General features: G+C 47.6%; 3 non-coding genes across 3 annotated transcripts; 1 reads left to right on the forward strand and 2 right to left on the reverse strand.

Annotated features, from left to right (window-relative positions):
* Window positions 1-414: 414 nt before the first annotated feature.
* On the reverse strand, window positions 415-487 carry TRNAK-UUU (transfer RNA lysine (anticodon UUU)). Its single transcript has one exon. It is a non-coding gene; the product is annotated as a tRNA-Lys (tRNA).
* A 1630-nt stretch (window positions 488-2117) lies between these two features.
* On the forward strand, window positions 2118-2190 carry TRNAV-AAC (transfer RNA valine (anticodon AAC)). The gene has a single exon. It is a non-coding gene; the product is annotated as a tRNA-Val (tRNA).
* A 20911-nt stretch (window positions 2191-23101) lies between these two features.
* TRNAP-AGG (transfer RNA proline (anticodon AGG)) lies at window positions 23102-23173 on the reverse strand. Its single transcript has one exon. It is a non-coding gene; the product is annotated as a tRNA-Pro (tRNA).
* Window positions 23174-23507: the final 334 nt, after the last annotated feature.

The following is a 23507-nucleotide window of genomic DNA, read 5'->3' on the forward strand; positions in this document are numbered from 1 at the left end:
TGCTTGTGTCTCCCGGGGAAGCGGTCTGTGGTTTGTGAGTAACTCTGAGGGCGTCTGTGGGGGGTAATCTGGTGCTGTGCTTGTGTCTCCTGTGGAAGCGGTCTGTGGTTTGTGAGTAACTCTGAGGGCGTCTGTGGGGGGTAATCTGGTGCTGTGCTTGTGGCTGCACCAGACTCACTCTCTCACCGTGGTTAGTGGCGGCAAGGAAGGGCCACGTGGCACAAACCAGTGTCTGACTATGAAACGTCACTGAAAACTGCTATAATGTCAGCAGGGGGCGCTGCTGGGTTTAAGAAACCGGAGTGATAACAGATTAAATGTTAGAGAGAGATGAAAGAGTGAAAAGCAGGAAAAATCATTGATCATTTTAATACCGTCTAATAACAGGTAAATGTTAAAAAAAAGTCACAGTTCCGCCCGAATAGGGACTTGAACCCTAGACCCTCAGATTAAAAGTCTGATGCTCTACCGACTGAGCTATCCGGGCTACAGACTGACTGATGTGGGCCCCCCCTTCCCTCCTTCTGTACCTATGTAAGCAGACATGGTGCTCCTGTTTTATTCATATCTGGGGTCCACCTCCTACCCCTGGGTGCACCTGAGCTGTCATCCAATCACAACACACACAGCCAGAGTCAGCTTCACTGAAGCCAGCGCCTAGAATCCCACTTTAACAGCTGCTGGCGCCCCACCGATCTCATTCCACACGTGGCCTCTCTTGTGGGAGCTCGGGCGGTTCTCAAGTCTTACAACCACTCATTTGCATATTAACCCCATCACTAGACGTTGGAGCACTTACATGTGACGCAATGGTGACGTCATCGCAGCACATCACATACATTGTGTGGGAATCCGCGCAGAGAAAGAACAAACCGGGGGGCTTCAGCCCCAGATGGATTTAAAAAGCCACCTTGACTCGACTGTGCGACCTTTCACCCTCACAGGAAACAATCTGATGCTGGAAACGCGGCTGGGATGTCCCAACAGTGCAAGTGAGAGAAGAGAACCGAGTGACTGCCGTGGGCGTCAGAGTGAGACCCCCGTGGAGAGTGTGAGGGAGTGTGAGACTGACACAGAGACGTGTGAGAGTGAAGCAGTGAGCATGTCACAGCTGTGAGGGGAAGACTGATGTCTCTACTGTGGGGCTTCGTGATACAGGATTGCATTGTTCTCACGCGAGACAGGAAGCCTTGATCCCTGCACATTCCAGTTCACCAGTCACAAATGGTTTATACAGAATCTACTTGTGAGTGTGCAGAGCGAAGACCTCTCAGCAGTGCAGACACTGGTTAGTGATGGAGCTCAGTGAGAGATCCCTTCCTGAGACCTATCTGTGCATCAGTCACTGCTGAGTGATCAGTGAGAGATCCCTTCCCTGAGACCTCATATCTGTGCATCAGTCACTGCTGAGTGATCAGTGAGAGATCCCTTCCCTGAGACCTATCTGTGCATCAGTCACTGCTGAGTGATCAGTGAGAGATCCCTTCCCTGAGACCTATATGTGCATCAGTCACTGCTGGGTGATCAGTGAGAGATCCCTTCCCTGAGACCTCTTATCTGTGCATCAGTCACTGCTGAGTGATCAGTGAGAGATCCCTTCCCTGAGACCTCTTATCTGTAAATCAGTCACTGCTGAGTGATCAGTGAGAGATCCCTTCCCTGAGACCTATCTGTGCATCAGTCACTGCTGAGTGATCAGTGAGAGATCCCTTCCCTGAGACCTCTTATCTGTGCATCAGTCACTTCTGAGTGATCAGTGAGAGATCCCTTCCATGAGACCTCTTATCTGTGCATCAGTCACTGCTGAGTGATCAGTGAGAGATCCCTTTCCTGAGACCTATCTGTGCATCATTCACTGCTGGGTGATCAGTGAGAGATCCCTTCCCTGAGACCTATCTGTGCACTGCTGAGTGATCAGTGAGAGATCCCTTCCCTGAGACCTATCTGTGCATCAGTCACTGCTGAGTGATCAGTCAGAGGCCTATCTCTGCAGCATTCAGTTGAATGCACTGAGAGCCCTCCTAAGTGTGCACCATTCCGTGCACTGTGTGCCACACTGCATGTACTTCCAGCCACTTATCAGAGCAGAAGAAGCTGCCTCGCTATGTTTCATGCAGGTTTCCGTAGTGTAGTGGTTATCACGTTCGCCTAACACGCGAAAGGTCCCCGGTTCGAGACCGGGCGGAAACACACTTTTCTTTTCTCCTCTAACTCACAACAGCTGCTCCTTTTATTCTTCTAATGCGCTCTAGGGCTCCATAGGACCCACATATAACATCATTTCTATTTACAATCTCTTTAAACATTCAGCTGCTTCAAGGACAGACTGACATCGGGCTCTGTCCCTTTACAATCAGACAGCAGGACTTCTGCTTCCATCACTCACAGGCACTGCTTATACCGCAGGCACTGACACAGGCAGGCACCAGTCTTTACACAAACACAGGCAGGAAATGTCCAGACTCTGAGCAAAGAATCATAAAGCAAAAGTGACAACAACTGAGGGTCCACCAGGGAAAGTCAGGCACTGGGAGTGAGTTAGAGTGAGAGACTTAGACACCGGGAGTGAGTTATGAAAGTGTGAGAGGGTGAGAGACTCAAGCACTGAGAGAGTTAAGATAGTGTGAGAGACTGAGAGACTTAGGTACTAGGAGTGAGTTAAGAGAGGGTGAGAGACTCAAGCACTGAGAGTGAGTTAAGAGAGTGTGAGAAACTGAGAAACTCAGGCACTGAGGGGTATATTGATACTTTTTGATGCAAAATTGCACTAATGCAGTTTTGCATCAAAAGGTTTTGCACCGGCTTGCCCCATTCCTGAGCACCAGCCGGGCGCCATATTTATGGAATGGCGCAAGTCGGTGCAAAGGGTGGGCTAGCATAAAAAAATGACGTTAGCTGGGTGGGGGTGGCGGTATAGAGGAGAAGGGAGTTTTGCACCAAAAAATAACGTTAGGCTGGTTAGAGGCAAAAAAAAATGCCTCTAACCAGCTTAGCGTCATTTTCTGATGGAAAACCATCCATACTACATGACTCCTGTCTTAGAAAAGAGAGGAGTCATGCACACCACCCCAACGTCCAGCAGAGGGGGCCAGGGTCCCCTGGGCATGGCCATTGCACCCTGTGCCATGCAGGGGACCCCAAGTTGGGCCCCCAATGGCACTTTAATAAAAAAAGAAAAATACCTAGTTATACTCATCCTACTTACCTGGGATGGGGTCCCCCATCCTCCGGTGTCCCTTTGGTGTGGGTGGGGGTGTTCCTGCCTGGGGCTTGAGGAGGGCGACCATGGAAATAGGTCCACAGGTTCCCTAATGCCTGGTCTGACCCAGGCATTAAATAATGGTGCAAAGCAAGCTTTGCACCATTATTTAGCCCCTCTTCCCACCGTGCGTCATTTTAGCACTGGGATAAAAATGGGGATATGGGGTTTGCACCATTTTTTAGATGGTACCGCCTACCTTGCATCTCATTAACGCAAGGTAGGTTCACGCATCTACAAAATGAGGCAAACTCCATTATTTTTACGTTAGACAGGTCTTACGTCAAAATATAAATATGGAGTTAGTTTTGCGCTGAATTTGAGTGAAAAAAAGACGCAAATCGAGTATAAATATGCCCCAAAAGTGAGTTAGGAGAGTATGACAGGGTGAGAGACTGGGCCATTGGGAATGAATTAAGAAAGAGTGAGAGATACAGTCACTGGGAGTGACTTAAGAGAGTGTGAGACTGTGAGAGACAGGCTCAGAAAAGAGATATAGAGGTAAAGAAATGGAGCCTGTTACACCTGCAGAGTAAAGAGAGATGGAGGGATTCCTAATAAATGCATCTAAATATAATGTGCATGCACTGGTCTTACGTCATACAAGCTCCTTCCTTCATTCCTTGGAAGTCCCAGTTCACCAGTTGCAAGTGGTTTCTACTGGATCCTGATCAGCATAAGATCACTAGGACACTTACCTAAATGATTAAGCAACATTTTATGGTTCTAGAAAAATCACTGGAGACACAATTAGCCAGTTCCGCTGCAACAGGAATCACATAGTATATACTTCATAAAAGGCAAGAATCTCCTACTGCAGCAAATGAATCTAGAAGAAACCACTTGTTACTGGTTAACTGGAATGTCCTCCATGATTTAAATTTGCCACTCTCCCCACCCTGTGAGCAGGGGTTTCAGGGGACAGCACTGATTACAAATACACACACCTTGTGTAGTCTCTAGGACTGATTACAAATACACACACAGTGTGTAGTCTCCGGCACTGCTTACAAATTCACACACATTGTGTAGTCTCCAGGACTGATTACAAATACACACATTGTGAAGTCTCCAGGACTACTTACGAATGTAGACTTTCTTAGTAACTTATGACAGAAAGTCTTAATTTTATTAAAGACAAGGAGGCGAGTATTATGCTTACTAGTCTTGCTTTAGTTTCATCGCAGCAGTCAAGATAACAGAATAAACTACAAATCCCATCAGGCAACGAGAAGAGTAGCCAATTGGATGAAAAAACACAGTCACCATAATGACCAATAGCATTCAAGCCCAAAGTGTAGCATCTAGCTTGACTGCGAACAGTCCTCTTTTCTTGTGCGAGAAGTTGAATAGAAATATTAAACAAAGGTAAAATTGAAAGCACAATAGCAATGGTTCAAGAAAACATGAATACATCTTGGCAAAAGTTTATAAACGTAGATCCCAACAAGCTGGATGAAGGAGAATCTTGGAGTCCAGGCGAGACTGAAGCTGAAGAAGAAAAAGGCCCGAAGCTCCAGGATCAGATGACAGATCCTCAGGCAGACACCTGTGGTTGTGCTGGACCCGCTGTTAGGGTGGGAAACAGAGAACGAGTTAAGTTTGAGTTGCGGTGAGATAATACTTGTCTCTGTGTCTTTAATAAAATTAAGACTTTCTCTCATAAATTACTAGGAAAATCTACATTTTATGGACAGACTGGAGACTCCTATTAGGCTTCTTTAAAGCATATTAATTACTACTGAAGATGCAGTATGAACCGGTTTACAGTAGAAAGTATGGAAAACAGAATCATTAGACCAATCAGCCGATCGCAGTATACCCTGCAAACGTGAGCCCGCCCAAAAAGCTTTGGAAGCCATAGCTCCTCTCGCAGCGTGGGCACCAAAAATGGAAGCATCAATACCCGCAAGGGACATGACCCCCTTAACCCAGGGAGCAAGCGTCGGGGAGGAAAAGGGCAGCCGGGAGTCAGAGGATGTTCTGAGATTGTCTGCATGCTGTTCATATTCTTACAAACATTGAGAGATTAGGCTTATCAGGAAATACAGAAGTGAGGTTTGTTTTTGTACGTTTGTGGATTGTGAGAAGTAAACCTGTAGGAGAAAACTGTAGAGAAGTAATATCCAATGCTCTAACATCTGACAATCGTTTCATAGAAATAAGACACAACAACATTGTAAGATTTTGAGAGAGAGGGCATCATTATCTGGCCATGACAGAAACATTTCAAAACAACATTCACAACCCTAAAAGTATCGTATTTTGGAGTAGGAAGATTACAAAATGTTACTCCCTTTAATAGGCGACAGAGCAGTGGGTGTTCTCCTACTGGTTGCCCATTGATGAAAGATGGTTGATAGAAATGGCCGATCTGTGATGATTGATGGTACAGTATGTTTTTCCACTGCAGGCCTCAGCTACGAAAAAGGTAACAACATACGCTATATCCGCTGAAAGGGGATTGATACATTATCCCACACACCAGCTTCCCAGTAAGACCAAGCTGACTTGTAAGCCTTCGACGTTCCTGGGGCCCATGATTTGTTAATGTATTGGGAAGCCTCTGGAGGAATGCAGGGTTCAGATTCAGCAGACCTGCTAGTGTCCAAGCTGAAAGCCGGAGGGAATTGTCCAATACCAGATTGTGAGGACTGCCAGAAGGATTAGAAGGAGGATGGGAGAAGACGGGAGAAGAACTGGGAAGTCTATGGTCAGCCCCAGAAGCAAAGAGAACCAATCTTGAGACTGCCAAAAGGGAGCCACAAGGAAAAGGGTGGCTTGTTGATGTCTGACTTGAGCGAGTATCCTATTTATCATTGTGTTGCTAAATGGCCCTCTCTGAATGTCACCCTATACGTTTTGCCTTCCTCCTCTTTTTCTGACCTAGTTTTTGTTGGCTTTAGGACTCTGGGCACTTTGCCACTGCTAACCAGTGCTAAAGTGCATGTGCTCTCTGCCTAAAACCTGGTAACATTGGCTCATATTCAGTTGACGTATTTAATTTACCTATGAGTCCCTAGCAAAGTGCAGTAGATGTACCCAGGGCAAGTAAATTAAATGCTACTACTGGGCCTGCAGCTTTGATTGCACCACCCACCTAAGTAGCCCCTTAACCATGTCTCAGGTCTGCCATTGCCAGGCCTTTGTGTGCAGTGTCACTGCCACTTCGATTTGGCGTTTAAAACTATTTGCCAGGCCGTAAATTCCCCTTTTCATAAATATGTCACCCTTAAGGCCCTAGGTAACCCATGGGGCAGGGTGCTATGTAAGTAAAAGGCAGGACAAGTACTTATAAGTTGTACATGTCCTGGTAGTGAAAAACTCCCAAAGTCATTTTTCACTACTGTGAAGCTTGCACCTTTCATAGGATATCTAAGAGGAGTAGCTTTGTCATATTTGGTATGCTTGGAATGGTAGTGAGAAATCCTACTTACTGGTGAAGTTGGATTTTACATTACTGTTTTAGAAATGCCACTTTTAGAAAGTGGGCATTTCTATGCCCTCATTGCCATCTGTGCCTTACAGCCTGCCTCCAATCCCAGTGCCCTCTGTGCTGGTTGGCAGCTCCCCCTGTGCATTCCACCCAAACAGCCATAAACACAGGACACTCAGCTGCATCTGCATTCAGCTGCTTACAGATGGGTTTCCCTGGGCAGGAAGGGTGGAGGGGCTCTCTCTTACACTTCAAAGGCCAGAGGCCTGCCCTCACACAAAGGACTGATAACCCCCACAGGGCTCCTGCCAGGCAGGCCTGGGTTGAAACTTCAAAAACACTCTTTGAAGTTTCCTCCACTCAAAGGAACTTTTAGGTATATATACTGGGTCTGTGACCCCACTAAATCAGAAACTTCTGGGCCTACAAGTGTACTCTGCCAGAGGGACTGCCTGGCTGCACAAAAAACTCATCTGGACTGCTTTGCATGAAGGACTACTTGTAGGAGGCTGGACTGGCTTGTAGTGAGTACCAAGGGGTACTTACACCTTGCACCAGGCCCAGGTATCCCTTATTAGTGTAGAGGGGTGTCTAGCAGCTTAGGCTGATAGAAAAGGTAGCTTAGCAGAGCACCTTAGGCTGAACTAGGAGACAAGTGAAGCTCCTATAGTACCACTAGTGTCATATGCACAATATCATAAGAAAACACAATACACAGATGTACTAAAAATAAAGGTAGTTTATTTTTATGACAATATGCCAAAGTATCTCAGTGAGTACCCTCAGTATGAGGATAGCAAATATACACAAGATATATGTACACAATACCAAAATATGCAGTAATAGTAATAGAAAACAGTGCAAACAATGTATAGTCACAATAGAATGCAATGGGAGCACATAGGGATAGGGGCAACACAAACCATATACTCTAGAAGTGGAATGCGAACCACGAATGGACCCCAAACCTATGTGAGCTCGTAGAGGGTCGCTGGGACTGTAAGAAAACAGTGAGGGTTAGAAAAATAGCCCACCCCAAGACCCTGAAAAGTGGGTGCAAAGTGCACCTAAGTTCCCCAAAGAGCACAAAAGTCGTGATAGGGGAATTCTGCCAGAAACAACAACACCAGCAATGCAACAACTATGGATTTCCTGACGAGAGTACCTGTGGAACAAGGGGACCAAGTCCAAGAGTCACGATCAAGTCGGGAGTGGGCAGATGCCCAGGAAATGCCAGCTGTGGGTGCAAAGAAGCTGCCACTGGATGGTAGAAGCTTTGGATTCTGCAAGAACGACAAGGGCTAGAAACTTCGCCTTTGGAGGATGGATGTCACACGTCGTGAAGAGTCGTGCAGAAGTGTTTCCGTGCAGAAAGACCGCAAACAAGCCTTGCTAGCTGCAAGGGTCGCGGTTAGGGTTTTTGGATGCTGCTGTGGCCCAGGAGGGACCAGGATGTCGCCAATTGCGTGAGGGGACAGAGGGGGCGCCCAGCAAGACAAGGAGCCCTCTCAGAAGCAAGCAGCACCCGCAGAAGTGCCGGAACAGGCACTACGAAGTGGAGTGAACCAGAGCTCACCCAAAGTCACGAAAGAGGGTCCCATGACGCCGGAGGACAACTCAGGAGGTCGTGCACTGCAGGTTAGAGTGCCGGGGACCCAGGCTTGGATGTGCACAAAGGAAATCCTGGAAGAATGCACAGGAGCCGGAGTAGCTGCAAAACACGTGGTTCCCAGCAATGCAGTCTGGCGTGGGGAGGCAAGGACTTACCTCCACCAAACTTGGACTGAAGAGTCACTGGACTGTGGGAGTCACTTGGACAGAGTTGCTGAGTTCAAGGGACCTCGCTCGTTGTGCTGAGAGGAGACCCAGAGGACCGGTGAAGCAGTTCTTTGGTGCCTGCGGTTGCAGGGGGAAGATTCCGTCGACCCACAGGAGATTTCTTCGGAGCTTCTAGTGCAGAGAGGAGGCAGACTACCCCCACAGCATGCACCACCAGGAAAACAGTCGAGAAGGCAGCAGGATCAGCGTTACAAGGTCGCAGTAGTCGTCTTTGCTACTTTGTTGCAGTTTTGCAGGCTTCCAGCGCAGTCAGCAGTCGATTCCTTGGCAGAAGGTGAAGAGAGAGATGCAGAGGAACTCTGATGAGCTCTTGCATTCGTTATCTGAAGAATTCCCCAAAGCAGAGACCCTAAATAGCCAGAAAAGGAGGTATGGCTACATAGGAAGGAGGATAGGCTAGCAACACAGGTAAGAGCCTATCAGAAGGAGTCTCTGATGTCACCTGCTGGCCCTGGCCACTCAGAGCAGTCCAGTGTGCCAGCAGCACCTCTGTTTCCAAGATGGCAGAGGTCTGGAGCACACTGGAGGAGCACTGGGCACCTCCCAGGGGAGGTGCAGGTCAGGGGAGTGGTCACTCCCCTTTCCTTTGTCCAGTTTCGCACCAGAGCAGGGCTGGGGGATCCCTGAACTGGTGTAGACTGGCTTATGCAGAGATGGGCACCATCTGTGCCCATGAAAGCATTTCCAGAGGCTGGGGGAGGCTACTCCTCCCCAGCCCTTCACACCTTTTTCCAAAGTTTTTTAGGGCAGAGAAATGTCCACTTTCTAGAAGTGGCCTTTCTCTATGATTGTTGTCAAAACCACCTTTACCATAGAAAGGGATTTGTCAGGACGAATCCAATGAAAGTGAACAGCGTGAGGCTGCTCTGCTGCATCCACTGCTGCAACCAGGAGTAATTGTAACTCCCCCTTGTTAACCTACGGCAGAGCAGCTCTCTATGCAGTGAAAACACCCCTGGGTATTCTGCACTCTCTGGGCATCAGTGCCCTCGCCCACATACAAGCCTGCACTGGCAGGCTGGACACATGTGTAAAAGCACCATAGGAGCAAGGGCGCACACAGGCCTGCTAAGTCAGGTGGGAAACATGTTTAGAATCACAATATGTGCTTGTGAACACAACTAGCTCTGCTATGACAGGCTCGATACATATTCAACCCCCCCCCTAGGTGCTAGTGCGATCTCACAGGCCTGCTACGACATGCTGGATACAGGATTAAAGCACCATCTGTGCTAGTGCACACACCCAGGCCTGCTACGACATGCTGGATACAGGATTAAAGCACCATAGGTGCTAGTGCACACACCCAGGCCTGCTGTGACAGGCTCGATACATATTCAAACCCCCCCCTAGGTGCTAGTGCGATCTCACAGGCCTGCTAGGACATGCTGGATACAGGATTAAAGCACCATATGTGCTAGACGCACACCCAGGCCTGCTGTGACAGGCTGGATACAGGATTAAAGCACCATATGTGCTAGTGCACACGCCCAGGCCTGCTACGACATGCTGGATACAGGATTAAAGCACCATAGGTGCTAGTGCACACACCCAGGCCTGCTACGACATGCTGGATACAGGATTAAAGCACCATATGTGCTAGTGCACACACCCAGGCCTGCTACGACATGCTGGATACATATTTAAACACGCCATTGGGCAAGTGCACGTCCAGGCCTGCTATGACAGACTCATCACATGTTTGGCGTGCCAGTGGGCATGCGTACACACAATGGCCAGTGCCTCTTCCTCATATATGTAGGAAAGCACGCCCACTGCTGTACTGTGTTGACAGTAGGAAAGGGCCCAGGGCCCTAAGGTCCCTGTGTAGGGAATAAGGTAAAAACCTATGGGAAGAGCTAACCCCCCTAGGTAGGGAGAACACACGTGGGGGTACTTCACTACCAGGAATGGGACACCCATGTGTGCCTGCCTATCCTTCCGTCTACCACCTGTCCCGCCCTTCTGGGGGTGCTCAAGGGGTATTGGAGGGTCGACTCAGCATTGTCTATGAAGTTAGTTGTGCCAACCGAAGCCCAAGCACAACTGCGCCTCCACAGGCCTACATTGACAGGCCCAATACATGCTTCAAATGCTAGCCTAGTGGATGGCACACTAGGAGCCAGAGCTGTACCCGTCCTGGGTATGTGGTGTACAGTTTTACTGGGCACTACGGGGTATAGCACCTGAACCAATCACATAAGCGCCCCCTCCTAGCAGGTGTAGGTAGGCACGTGCACTTTCCCACTGCAGTACAGTGAGAAAGTGCCCAGAGTCCTAAGGCCATGCAAAGAGAGTCAGCAAAAGCCCTGGAGAAAAAGCAAATCAATTCAGGGAAATCCCCTAAGAAGGGCCATCTACGACAACAAAGTCAACAGAAGTGTAAACAGGAGCAAGGAAAAAGGAAAGATGGATAAATAGAAGAGAGAATGATGAAAGGAATATTGAATGGAAGGAAGAATGTATGGATGAGTGGGTGAATGAGTGGGTGAATGAATAAGTGGGAAGATGGAAGAGTGGGTGAAAGGATGAGGGGATTAATAGATGGATGGACAGGTGAACGGATGGCAGAGTAAAGGTGTGGATGGATGAGTGGACGAACAGGTGACACAATGTCAGAGTAAAGGGAACGATGGATCAGCAGGTACAAAATGAGTGAATGGATGGCAGAGAGGATGGACAAATGGATGGATGGCTGTATGAAGATGGATGGGTGGATGGCAGAAACTCTAGTTTGATGGAAAATGTGTTTTGGTGGAGTGGATGGTAGAGCAGATGGATGAATGGATGGATGGATGTGTGGGTGGATGAATGGAATGACAGGATAGATGGCAAGGTGGATGAATGGATGGATGGCTGAGTGATAGATGGATGGATGGCAGAGTGGATAAATGGATGGAAAAATTGATGGATTGATTGCAAAGTGAATGCATGGCTATGGATGGATGAGTAGACGGAAGGTTGGATCGATGGAAGGATGGATGGTAGATTGGCTGGCTGTATCACAGAGTGGATGGATGGATGGACAGACCAATTGATGGCAGAGTGGATGAATGGATTTGGGAAAGACTGAATGATGGATGAAAGAAATAATGGATGACAGAATGTAAATGTGAAATAGTGGCTATCAGCGGGTTGATTAAAGGGTGAATGGATGAATGGCTAGATGCTTGGATGGAAGAGACCAGGGAGCTCTTTTAGGTAACACTGGGCTCACTTGCCTTGCTTGCTTGGTGCCATGAGAGGTTTAGTTCGAACTGGGGGGTAATTTAATTTTCTGGCTACTTCCTTGCTCCAGCGTCTTATAAATTAGTGAATAAAGAGATATTAGCAATTAGAGCAATGGTGATGCAGAACTGTCTTGCTTTAGGTAAACTCTTGGTGAAAGAGGGCGGTGTCTATAAAGTAATAAAGATGAAGAAGTGCTGTACATACATACCGGATTATAGTGGAATGATTGACTCTTACATCACTGACATATCTAATTTGAGATTAGATTGTTAGAAGATCAAGGTTAATGGGACACTATAGTGTTCTGGGTAAGGGAAATAAGGAGGGGTTTAGGAATGTTAGGTGAGTGGCTAAGTAGTTTTGGTGATGGAGTGCAGCAAGAGGTTTTAACACCTATAATAGTATTGATTTGTGCAATTTCCCTATTTCTATTAGTAATCCTAAAAGAAAGTATGATTAGAATATTATTAATAAAAGAGTATAAGTAATGAGAATAATACGAAGAAAAAGGAAAAGATGAGTGGACTTTGAACTGGGTGATTACCAGGATCAAGCAATCCAACAGATGTAATGAAGGGAAGAGAATGTTTCATTAATTAAAAAGTTGAAGACTTCAAAAGACTAATAGCTGATTAAGGAAAGGTTTCAAATTAGGTTAATTGATTACTAAAAAAAAATAATCGGGGAGGAGGTTCAATCAATCATTCGCATTTAGTAGCTTTAGTAGCGTTGTAGTAGCTTTTTTGAAATGTGCAAATGTGTAATATCAGGTAAAGATTACATTTGAAATTTGACGGTTTTAGTGATGCATAGAGTCCTAATTGATGAATTAATGATGCACTTAAAACACATTTACTGAGTCACTTTGAAGTATAATTAATAGCGTGAAGAAGTTATCCACATTTTCACGTGAGACCTTCTTCTATTTATGTTAATATGGATGACGGTCCTGGTGTCAGCTCATCTTGCTCCTGTTCACCCCTCCTCCGGATCAGAGTCCTGCTGCAAACCATCTTTCCTCTCGTTTCCGCAGAGCATCGGAAGAATGACGTCACGGACTCAAAGACGAACAGTTGTGTTAGGAAGTGTGTGTTGTGAATGAAGTTTCCATCATGTACCCAAAGTGTCATATCCAAGGGCTTTGGCTGGAAGTCCGGTGAAGGCTGCTAATGGTATGACCCATTGTTTAAGGAATGTTTCATTCTGTGCTGAACATTCCCGGAGTGCAGGTGCTGCGAGAGCAGGTGGAAGATTCCTCTTACCTTAAGAAATGGGTGAATCCTAAAGGGTTAAAATACAGCGCAGCTGCTCCTGATTTGACAGAGTGGCCAAACCATGACCATCCCAAGCTGAATGTACAGAATCTAGTAATGAATGTGTGATTTGTGCAGAGAAACTCGTGGGCTTTTGGATCCTGGGTGGACATTTTTGTAGTTGTCTCTAGGACTGTTGCTGCTGGGGAGATTTTTCATTTTTTATGTCATTTTGACTTAGATTTTCTTGTGGGGATGGTCTCAGCCCTCTTTATGTGTTTGACTTGGGATTTTCCTTAGATTTGTCTAAGTGGTGTTAAGTTGTATGACTCTGTATTAGTGCAATTGGGCCTTCAAGGCAATTCATGCAGTTTTCCCTGTACTGTATTTACTAATAATTCTGTAATAAATCTATTTTTGCCTCATTTTTTACTTAGAACTCAGTTAATAATGCTTCCTTGTTTATTTTGTTTTATTCGGCTGAAATGTATATTCTCCATGAGGAGCGTAGTCTCTAACGGCTAGAGCTATTGGAGATTCTGGAGCCAAATTAATTGGGTGAAAATTGGGGTGTTTGAAATATGGGCATTCAGGTGATTATTGGGGTTCAGGCCCCACAACTATCAAATTGATATATGAAGAATAAAGTGTGTACATTGCTCGGTTTCTACTCTCAACGTTCAGTGTGAGCACCATCCTGGATATATAAGGAAACGCTGTTTAAAAAAACAAAACCCCTCCAACTGATAACAATAGCAAAAGGGAAGGAATCCATCCTACAGCCCTCGTATCTAATGTAAAATAGAGGCCATTGTAGAATATGGTAACATGCCCAGTTAGTTATAATAGATACTCATGTTAAATGGATTATTGAAATCTATCCAAAATATAGTGTGCACGCTCATGGGTTAATACTATTGGCATTCAACATAGGCGCCAATTTGGACATATAGGGATGTGCCGTCTCAAGAACCTCTTTTTCAACAAATAACACAAAACAAGAGAAAGAATGGGTAAAATGTGCCAAAGCCATATTGTACACCCCAAGTGGTGAGTCCACATACAGCATTCTCCTATGAAAGTCATTAAACCCTTCTATACTCGTGTGTGATATCAAATGATGGCTCCACGCAAACCAGTAGCGACTACTATCAATAACTAGTTAGATCTTGTTTGTGTATGTCCTAATACATCCGAATTAATGTTCCTCACACTCCCTTCAAACACTAAAGTGGAACAACATACTAGTTCCTGCCAATTGATCTTCTCATAATAAATAAATAATCTGAGGACACTCATTAGAAATATTAAAGTTATTACATGGGGCCGTATTCTTGGTGTTGAAAACGAGTGCATTCTTAGATATTGTCAGAAGGTCACGGGCATAGAGGGGCTCCTGGGTCCAACAATGGTGGTTGAGGCCTTTTACTTCTGATGTCCTGGTGTCCGACTTACTATAGAGCCTGAGAAACTGGGCCAAGTCCCTCTTTTGCACTGGACTCTCAGTGGTATCTGTGGACGAGCAGTCACAAGCTCCCTCAGGAGCAGCAGTGTGAAAACAGGTAAGTGAACACGACTCATAACTCAAAGTGCAGACTGTTGCAACAATAAATCCATGTCCAGTCCAATACTAATAATTATAATAAGAAGAAGTATTGTATGTCTAATTCTACACATGCAAAATAATAACCATACTTATACGAAAAAACACACTCCCCTTGAGTTCAGGGCTCTAGTACTTGTCAGGTAAATCTCTGTCTCACCCTCTACCTTGTAACGTGCTCAGGTCTATTCCTAATTCACTGGTGGCTGCATCCAGGGAATACGTACTAGTAACCTGTACTCAAGATGTCCCCTTTGACTCTCTAGTTATTAGTTAAAAGTGTCTGTGGTGCTGCAGCACCATTAGCAGCGAGTCCCCCAGGGCCCAAGAGGCACAGTTCCATCTTACTCTCTACAGCTTCATAGAAGTGGGCCCTCGGTCAAGGGTTACACATCTTTAACTATGCAGGGAACCTTTCTTTCCCAACAGATGCCTTGTTATAGGTCCTCATAAGATACAACCGTCCCAACCAATGAACAAAAAAGAAGGACACAGGTAAAGGAAAGTGCCTAGTGCAAGTCGTGGGTATACGTGAGAGTGGATTTAGCCCTCCAGGTCCCCTCACGTATCTCAACAGCAGATGCAGTCCTTCTTCTGTCCTGTCTTCCACGGGACAGTAATCCTACCCACGTCTGCAGCAGCTCCTGTCTGCCTTACAGTAAACAGTTTCACACTGCCCCTCAGGTAAGATCTGCCTGTGACAGGGGAGGCCCCTTGAAGTTAATCACGCTCCTGGAAACAGCCCTGTTAGAAATGGGGTCTCTAGTTGGCAGTCGGTCTGCACCCTGCCCAAGTAGGGACCCTCACTCTAGTCAGGATAAGGGAGATACCCGCTCAGATAACCCCTGCTCACCCCCTTGGTAGCTTGGCACGAGCAGTTAGGCTTATCTCAGAAGCAATGAGTAAAACATTTGCACATAACACACAGTAACACAGTGAAAACACTACAAAAGGACACTGCACCAGTTTTAGAAAAATAGCCAATATTTATCTATTTAAAACGAGACAAAATACAATAACAATCCAACATACAGTAATAAAAATATGAGATTTACTCCAAAATACAGTTCCTTGAAATTAATAGCTCCACCTGGGGCTATCACGGTGTCGTAATCAATAAAACCAACAGTTCAGGCTGGCCGCAGCTTCGCGGGCCAGCTATGGTGTTAGGAAGACCCGCAAACAGTACCTTGGATTTGTAGGGCGTCGTGATCCTCACGGTGAGCTCCGGAGAGTGGCGTCGCAGACGTCGTGCTGTTGGTTCCAGAATCGTCCAGCCCTTGAAGTCACACGAATTGCAGATTGAACTCCGGGCTTATGAAGTCTGGAGCGCTGGCGTGGATGGCATCGGGGCTGTGGTGCGAAGTGGGACGATGCGACGTGCGGTGCCCACAGGTCACGGTGCAGGCAGCGGTGGTGTGGTTGCTGAAGCGCTGTCGTTGGTAGGCCCAAGACAGCAGTGCGGGACGGGACGGTGCTTCGTGACCTTCACGAGCGGTGTCCACAGGCCACGGTGCAGGCAGGGATGCCTAGTGACAACACTGGAGCTGATGGTGCTGGCGTTGGTGGACCGGGGCTGCGGTGCGGGACAGGACAGTGCTTTGTGCTCTTCATGAACAGTGTCCACAGGGCACAGTGCAGGCAGCGGCGCCAGTGTCAGCAGGAGCGTCATCATCGGGGAGGCCCAGGCTGCGGTGTGAGCAGATGATGCCGGAGTGCGGGCCCACAGGTTGCGGTGCAAGCAGAGGCTCAGTGAAGTCGTCTGATGACAGCATCGGTGAGACCAGGGTCACGGTTCGTTGCGGGGCAGGTCACTGTGCAGGAAAGCAGCATCGTTGCCGGCTTCGCAGGGATTTCTCTTCTTGAACAGCACAAAACACACAGTTCCCAGTGCTGCAGGTCGAGGAAACTGAAGTCTTTGGTGTCCCTGAGACTTCCAACAGGAGGCAAGCTCTATTCCATGCCCTTGGAGAACTTTCTCAAGCAGGACACACAGCAAAGTTCACCCTTTGTACTCTTTTCAGGCAGAAGCAGCCACTGCAGGCCAGTCCAGCAAAGCAACACAGCAAAGGGACAGTACTCCTCCTCCCGCTCTTCAGATCTTCTCCTTGGCAGAGGTCCCTCTTGTTTCCAGAAAGATTCTAAAAGTCTGGGGGTTTGGGTCTTCTTCTTATAGCCCTTTCTGCCTTTGAGGTTAGCAAACTCCAAAGCAAGGTCTCAAGTGCTTGCAAGGTCCTTCCTTGTCCGGACCTGGCCCCAGACACACACCAGGGGGTCGGAGACTGCATTGTGTGAGGGCAGGCACAGTCCTTTCAGGTGCAAGCAACCACTCCTCCCTCCACTCTAGCTCAGATGGCTCATCAAGATATGCAGGCTACACCCCCAACCCCTTTGTGTCACTGTTTACAGGAGAGGTGTGAACAGCCCAACTGTCAAACTGACCCAGACGAGGAACCCACAAACAGGCAGAGTCACAGTGCGGTTTAAGCAAGAAAAATGCCTACTTTCTAAAAGTGGCATTTTCAAACTCACAATCTAAAAACCAACTTCACTAAACGATGTATTTTTAATTGTGAATTCAGAGACCCCAAACTCCACATTTCTATCTGCCCTCAAAGGGAATCTGAGCTGTAAAGTTATTTAAAGGCAGGCCCCATATAAAACCTATGAGGGAGATAGACCTTGCAACAGTGAAACCCGAATTTGGCAGTATTTCACTGTTAGGACATGAAAAACACACCAGTACATGCCCTACCTTTTAAATACACTGCACCCTGCCCATGGGGCTATTTAGGGCCTACCTTAGGGGTGCCTTACATGTACCCAAAAAATTAGCAGTTTAAAACTGCACACACAGACACTACAGTGGCAGGTCTGAGTCATGTTTACAGGGCTACTAATGTGGGTGGCACAACCAGTGCTGCAGGCCCACTAGTAGCATTTGAGTTACAGGCCCTGGGCACCTCTAGTGCACTTTACTAGGGACTTACTAGTAAATCAAAAATGCCAATAAGAAATAAACCAATCAACAATACAATTTACACAGAGAGCCTTTGCATTTTAGCACTGATTAGCAGTGGTAAGGTGCCCAGAGTCCTAAAGCCAACAAAAACTGGTCAGAAAAATTAGGAGGAAGGTGGCAAAAAGATTGGTGATTACCCTGCAAAAAGGGCCAGGTGCAACAAGCCCATATGTTCATCCTGCCAGAGGAACACAAATACTTCCTCACACTCAAGGCTTTGGTCTTGCTCTGGAATCAGTTTTCACTTATTAAGGGGCCAACTCATTTGCCAGGTGACAGGTGAAGCTCATGCAAATCGGTCTCCAGAGGGTTTAGTACTGCAGAACCTCCATCAGCAAATTAGCTTTCAAGGGAAAGCGATATCATGGTAGGAAAGCTTGTGGGTTGATCATCTCCTAAAGCTGTGTGCAGAGAAGGGATTACCCAGCTGTAGAGGGGAGAGCACTAGTCCTGGTGGAAGCCATATCTTGTGATCTTCCTTCCACTGTGTATAGACCTTCTGCTGACATCCCAACCAGCTACATGAAACACCTCATGCTCAAGATATGCATCACAGTCCACATCTCCTTGGGCCTAATCCTTGTATAAAGACCACCAATATCACCAGCAACATCACAACTATGTGGTACCCCCTAATTAACAATGTCAGCATCATCATCCTCTCAGGAAACCTTAACTTTCACGTAAAAGATCGCACCCTCCCAAGCCCTCTGACTCTTCTAGGAAACCTCAGAAACCTTGGCCTCACCCAGCATGTTACCAAACCGACCCACACCACTAGACACCTATTGGAACCAATGTTCTCCTTGATCAGCAACATCGCCGTCATCAAGCCAGCAACCATGATCTGGACAAAAAAAAAAACCTTGTGAGTTTCAGCATACCCATCCCGGACCAGGGCAGACCTACCACCATCAGAACTACCAGCCACAGCTGGAAAAGCATCACAGAAGAGGAGTGGGCTTCCGTCCTCTCACTCATCTGCCTGAGCACACCCGCAATGTGCTGAAAGCTATCAAGAACCTCAACAGCTGGATCACTGCATGTGTCACACTCTAACTCCTCTCAAGTGCACTCACAGGCCACTTGGTGCTCACAGGAACTCAGGCTATTGAAACGCCACTGCAAGCAACTTAGGTGCAATTGGAGAGCAAGTCAAGACACCACAGATAAAGACAAATCAGATCTAAGATGACACCACCAGCAGCTATGAAAGACCAAGCACACAGCTCTTGCAGATTGCATTGATGCCAGCCCTAACAACAGCAAAGAAATCTTTGCCACCATCAAAGATTCCACTGCTCTTTCCATCGTCTCCAATAACATCGCCCCCTAACAAGACCCATGGAACCAACTCTCAGAATTTTTCAATTTAATCTCCATATACAGCAATGCAGCCCTCATCCGGACACCGTCACCATCGCAACTTTATTTCCCAGCATGGACAAAGAATAAATTCTGACCTTATGGCTCGTCATCAACACTGTCAAAATCACTGCTCCAGTGAAGATCATCCACTCTGTGGCCCCATCTGTCCCTTGCCCTCACCACATCTTCACCAAAGGACTCCTACCAAACAGCGAAGCACTAACACCCATCCTCAGCTTCTCCATGGATTCAGTCACATTTCCGGACACCTGGAAAAATAACACCATTATTCCCCAGCTCAAGAAACCACCCATTGACCCAGCCATGCTTTCCAACTATAGACCCCTCTGCCTCATACCATACCAGGGAAAGGACTTATACAAAATCTCATTGACCACTACAGCAACTACTGTCTCCTCAATGTCACGTAGTCCAAATTCAGGCCCAACCACTGTACAGAAACAACACTCATCATTTACACAGACAACAGCCAGACGATCCTTGAAAGGGGGGAGATGGCAGGCCTCATTCTCCTGGACTTCTCTGCAGCATTTTACACCCCATCCTCATCAGGCACCCGCATGAGATGGCATCAAGACCCGTTATCTGCTCACACTGCTCCTTCTTAACAGATAGAACACAAGCTGTCAGCCTGGCACTTTATTCCTCGGAAGCCTGTGAACTTTCCTACGGGTTGCCTTAAAGTTCATTGCACATCTCCACCCTTTTCAATGCATACATGATTCCCTTTGGCCAACATAACCATGCTCGTGACATCAACATCCTCTCGTCTGCCGACAACATGCACCTCATACTCTTCTTCTCGGACAAGACCCCCAGCACAAAAAGCAAGTTCACACCCTGCATCACCAAAATTATACCAAAGTCACTAACTGGATGAAAGCCATCGGCCTCAAGCTCAGCACCGACAGGATGTAAATAGTGATCTTTGGTAATAACACCTCAGCATGGGACTCGACCTGATGGCTAGCTGAATGCGGACCCACACCCAGCACCCACGCCAGGAACCTTGGAATAATCATTCACAGCAAACTGGACATGAAAGCACAAGTCAACGGCATCACTGCATCCTGCTTCCACACCAAGAAGATTCTGGGGATGATCTTCAAATGGCTCCCAAGCAATACTAGAAAAACGTTCACCCACGCCATAGTTATAAGCAAGTTGGAGTACGGGAGCAACCTCTACACCAGGATCACCAACCAACTTACCAGAAGACTACAAACCATTGAAACCTCGGCAGACAGACTCATCCTCAACCTTCAAAACAGAACTCACATCACACACACCTAAGTGAGCTTGGCTGGCTTATAACATACAAATGTGCTTATTTCAAACTCTTCACACATTCCAGGCACTACACAGATTAGGCCCCAACTACCTAAACAGTTGCATCTTCTTCTACAACCACCCAGACATCTCCGCTATGCAGGACTCCGACTTGTACACATTCAATGCATCCACAGAACCAAATCAGGAGGACGGACTTCACTTACATCACTCCTAGAGTATGGAGCGGCCCCCCACTCCATGTTAGAGCCTCCTCTCTTCTTTTCTGCAAAAAGCTGAAGACCTGGCTTTTCAATCATCCAACCTACCATTGGCAGGGCTAAGCACACACAGCTACTCAATGCCAGGGTACCCTTGTGGGTGATAGTGTGCTTTACAAATACACACACCATAGCAACAAGGGGCTAGCTGTCTGTGGACTCTGCTGAGGCACATGTTGGGCTGGAGTTGAAGGTAAGTCACAGCTCGCTGGCGTTACAGGGGGGCGGGGCGGCACGCAGGGGGGGATATCAAAATGTTTTTTAAAAATACTTTGCTCCATGCCATGCCACTCTGCCGCTCCTCTGTCTCCTCAGCAGGCACAGGCTCCCAGCCTGCCCTGCGGCCAATCCTGACGCTGCTCAGAGCAGCATTGGGATTGGCTGGGAGCACCCAGGCAATCCCAGGCAGACGGGGTCTGTGTCTGCTCTCTCCACACCGGCAACACAGTGCTGGGCTGGAGAGAGCACAGTGCGCATGTGTGTTTGGCTGGCTCAAGACGTCCGGCCAAACACACATGCGCAGAGGAGAGTGCACAGTGCACTCCCCTCAGTGCTCGTCATCCCCAATGCCCCGCCCCTTTAACAACGAAGGATAATAAACTGTACGAAGGATAATAAACTCTAGTTTATTATCCTTTCGTTGTTAAAGTATTTGCAGTGGTTGCTGCCGGCAGGGGGCGACGCTCCTGCGCCCATAGCGGAGGAGCGGCCACTGCCCTAAGGTTGGAGTGTGCGCTGTTACTGATGGGGGATGCAGGAGGAGGACTGGAAGAGGGTAGTTCAGGGGGGCCTCATATTGGTGGAGATGGTCAGGTGTTTGAAGGATGATACATCTCAGAAGACGTTAGTGAAAGGATTGAAACTTCAGGGATTGGTTACGGATGAACTGTCTGAGAGTGACCCAGATTGGTGGTCCTGGTTCTTTACATAGAAAGATTGTGGAGTTAGCTCGTTTGAGGCATTTTGTTGCCCCTGGGGGTGGAAGGGGCTGTGAGAGAGTGTCTGGAGAGTTCTAACAGTGACAAGGCGCTAAAACTAAGGGCCAGATTTACAAGAAAGTGGCGCACCAGCATTGATGCGCCGCTTTTCTTGTGCTCCTCCCACCGGCACCTAACGACACCATGTGGCGCACCATGGCGCACATTAGGACAATAGAATCCATTTTTTAATGCTATTGTGGCGCTTTGTTGCACTAGCGTAAAAAATGTTGGCGCTAGAGTAGCAAAGTGCAAGGAGGCCCATTGGGCTCAATGGGTGCGTCCATTTAATACCTGCTGTGAGTAGGCCTTAAACATGACGCCAAAAACAGCACTCACAGGTGTCTGACCTCTTCCTGCTCTGGGTCCACCTTTGCTGTTACCTCCCATGTGTGTAAGCACAGACGTGTAGGGTGGGTGGGGTCTGGGCCCGGCTGCTGGTGTCCTCACAATCCCCTCACACGTGGGAGTGCACACGTTTCACACTCGTGTGCACTCCCACGGCTCACCCTGGGCCACGGCTCTGTCTCATTAAGGGGGGGTTGCACAGAGGGACTGAGGGATGACTCTCCCTCCCCCGCCCCCCCCCCTCAGCTGGAGGAGGGAGCTGGACTGGGAAGGGGAAGAGAGGAGGCAGAAAAAGTCAAGGTGTCCGAGAAAGGAGCTGCTTTGGATTGGAAAGCAGAGGAAACAGAGCAGACTGAGGAAAAGTCCTGGGAGCCGCATTTGTGACCTGAGGATGTCAGTTCTTCCACCACAGGCCTCCGCTCCACCCACTGAGCTATCGAAGGCTCCAGGAGAGACTCCTGAGAAGGCATCACGTGACATCAGAAACCAGCCCACCGGGGCCCGTTCGGTGTCTGACCCGTCAGACCTCACTCAATCCCTCCACTTCGACCCCCTTTTCACCAGGGTCAGTTTGGTGTCTGGCCCGTCAGACATCGATCACCAGCTGACTCCAGCATCACCTCCCGGTGTCACCAGCCTCACAGGTGTCTGACCTCTTCCTGCACTCTCTCCTGCCCCTTCGGTGCCCCCGTACGTCCATGTGTATAGGTACAGACACTCGCAGGGGGGCAGGAGTACAGAACAGGGCAGTACGGGTCATGCATTATATGTGCGTCTCACGAGCAGACACTCCATGGAACACACCGTCCTCTTACCCCTCAGCTGGGTGGGGTCTGGGCCCGGCTGCTGGGGTCCTCACAATCCCCTCACCCTTCCCAGTGTCTCACTCTCCTGTGCACCCCCACGGCTCACCCTGCTGCCCCCAGAGTGTGGGTTTAACACGAGATGTGCATCCCCTGCTGTAGGATTCTACGCATGTAACATACAGTCCCCCTCCAATGCTGATGTGGCAGGGTAGCTCCCCCTCCAGCTGTTTCTGCAGCTGGTCTGGGGCTCCGATTCTAGTGCAGCAGGTCCTGGGTTGAAATTCACAACCATCAGAGGTTATTTCAAAGTAGTTTGTTTCCTGAATCGTCTGCTTTCTATTTATTGAAATGTGACTTTAAGAATGAGTAAATTTAGGAAAAGAAAAGAGGGCTCGTCCAGGATTTGAACCCGGGACCTCTCGCACCCTAAGCGAGAATCATACCCCTAGACCAACGAGCCAGCTGACAGCTACACGTTACACATGGTATATGTTGTGTTTACCACGTGTCAGGCACTCTTCCTGTCTGTACCTATTTATTTATTTATTTATTTATTTATTTATTTATTTATTTATTTATTTATTTAATGCGTTTTTATATAGCGCGGACTTTTACCCGAAGGTGTCAGAGCGCTTCACAATAGGCAAAGTAAAGATACAAGAGGAGACAAATTACAAGTGAGCCTGTTACAAAAACAAGCGTTAAATTACAAGAGGCAATCGTGATAATTGTGCACGTATCAAGAGCAAAAAATAAACGAGGTAGCAAACGATACGTTATGAGAGGAAAAAGTG

This window comes from Pleurodeles waltl, unplaced genomic scaffold, assembly GCF_031143425.1.
Source record: "Pleurodeles waltl isolate 20211129_DDA unplaced genomic scaffold, aPleWal1.hap1.20221129 scaffold_67, whole genome shotgun sequence".
In the NCBI taxonomy this organism is placed as follows: Eukaryota; Metazoa; Chordata; class Amphibia; order Caudata; family Salamandridae; genus Pleurodeles; species Pleurodeles waltl.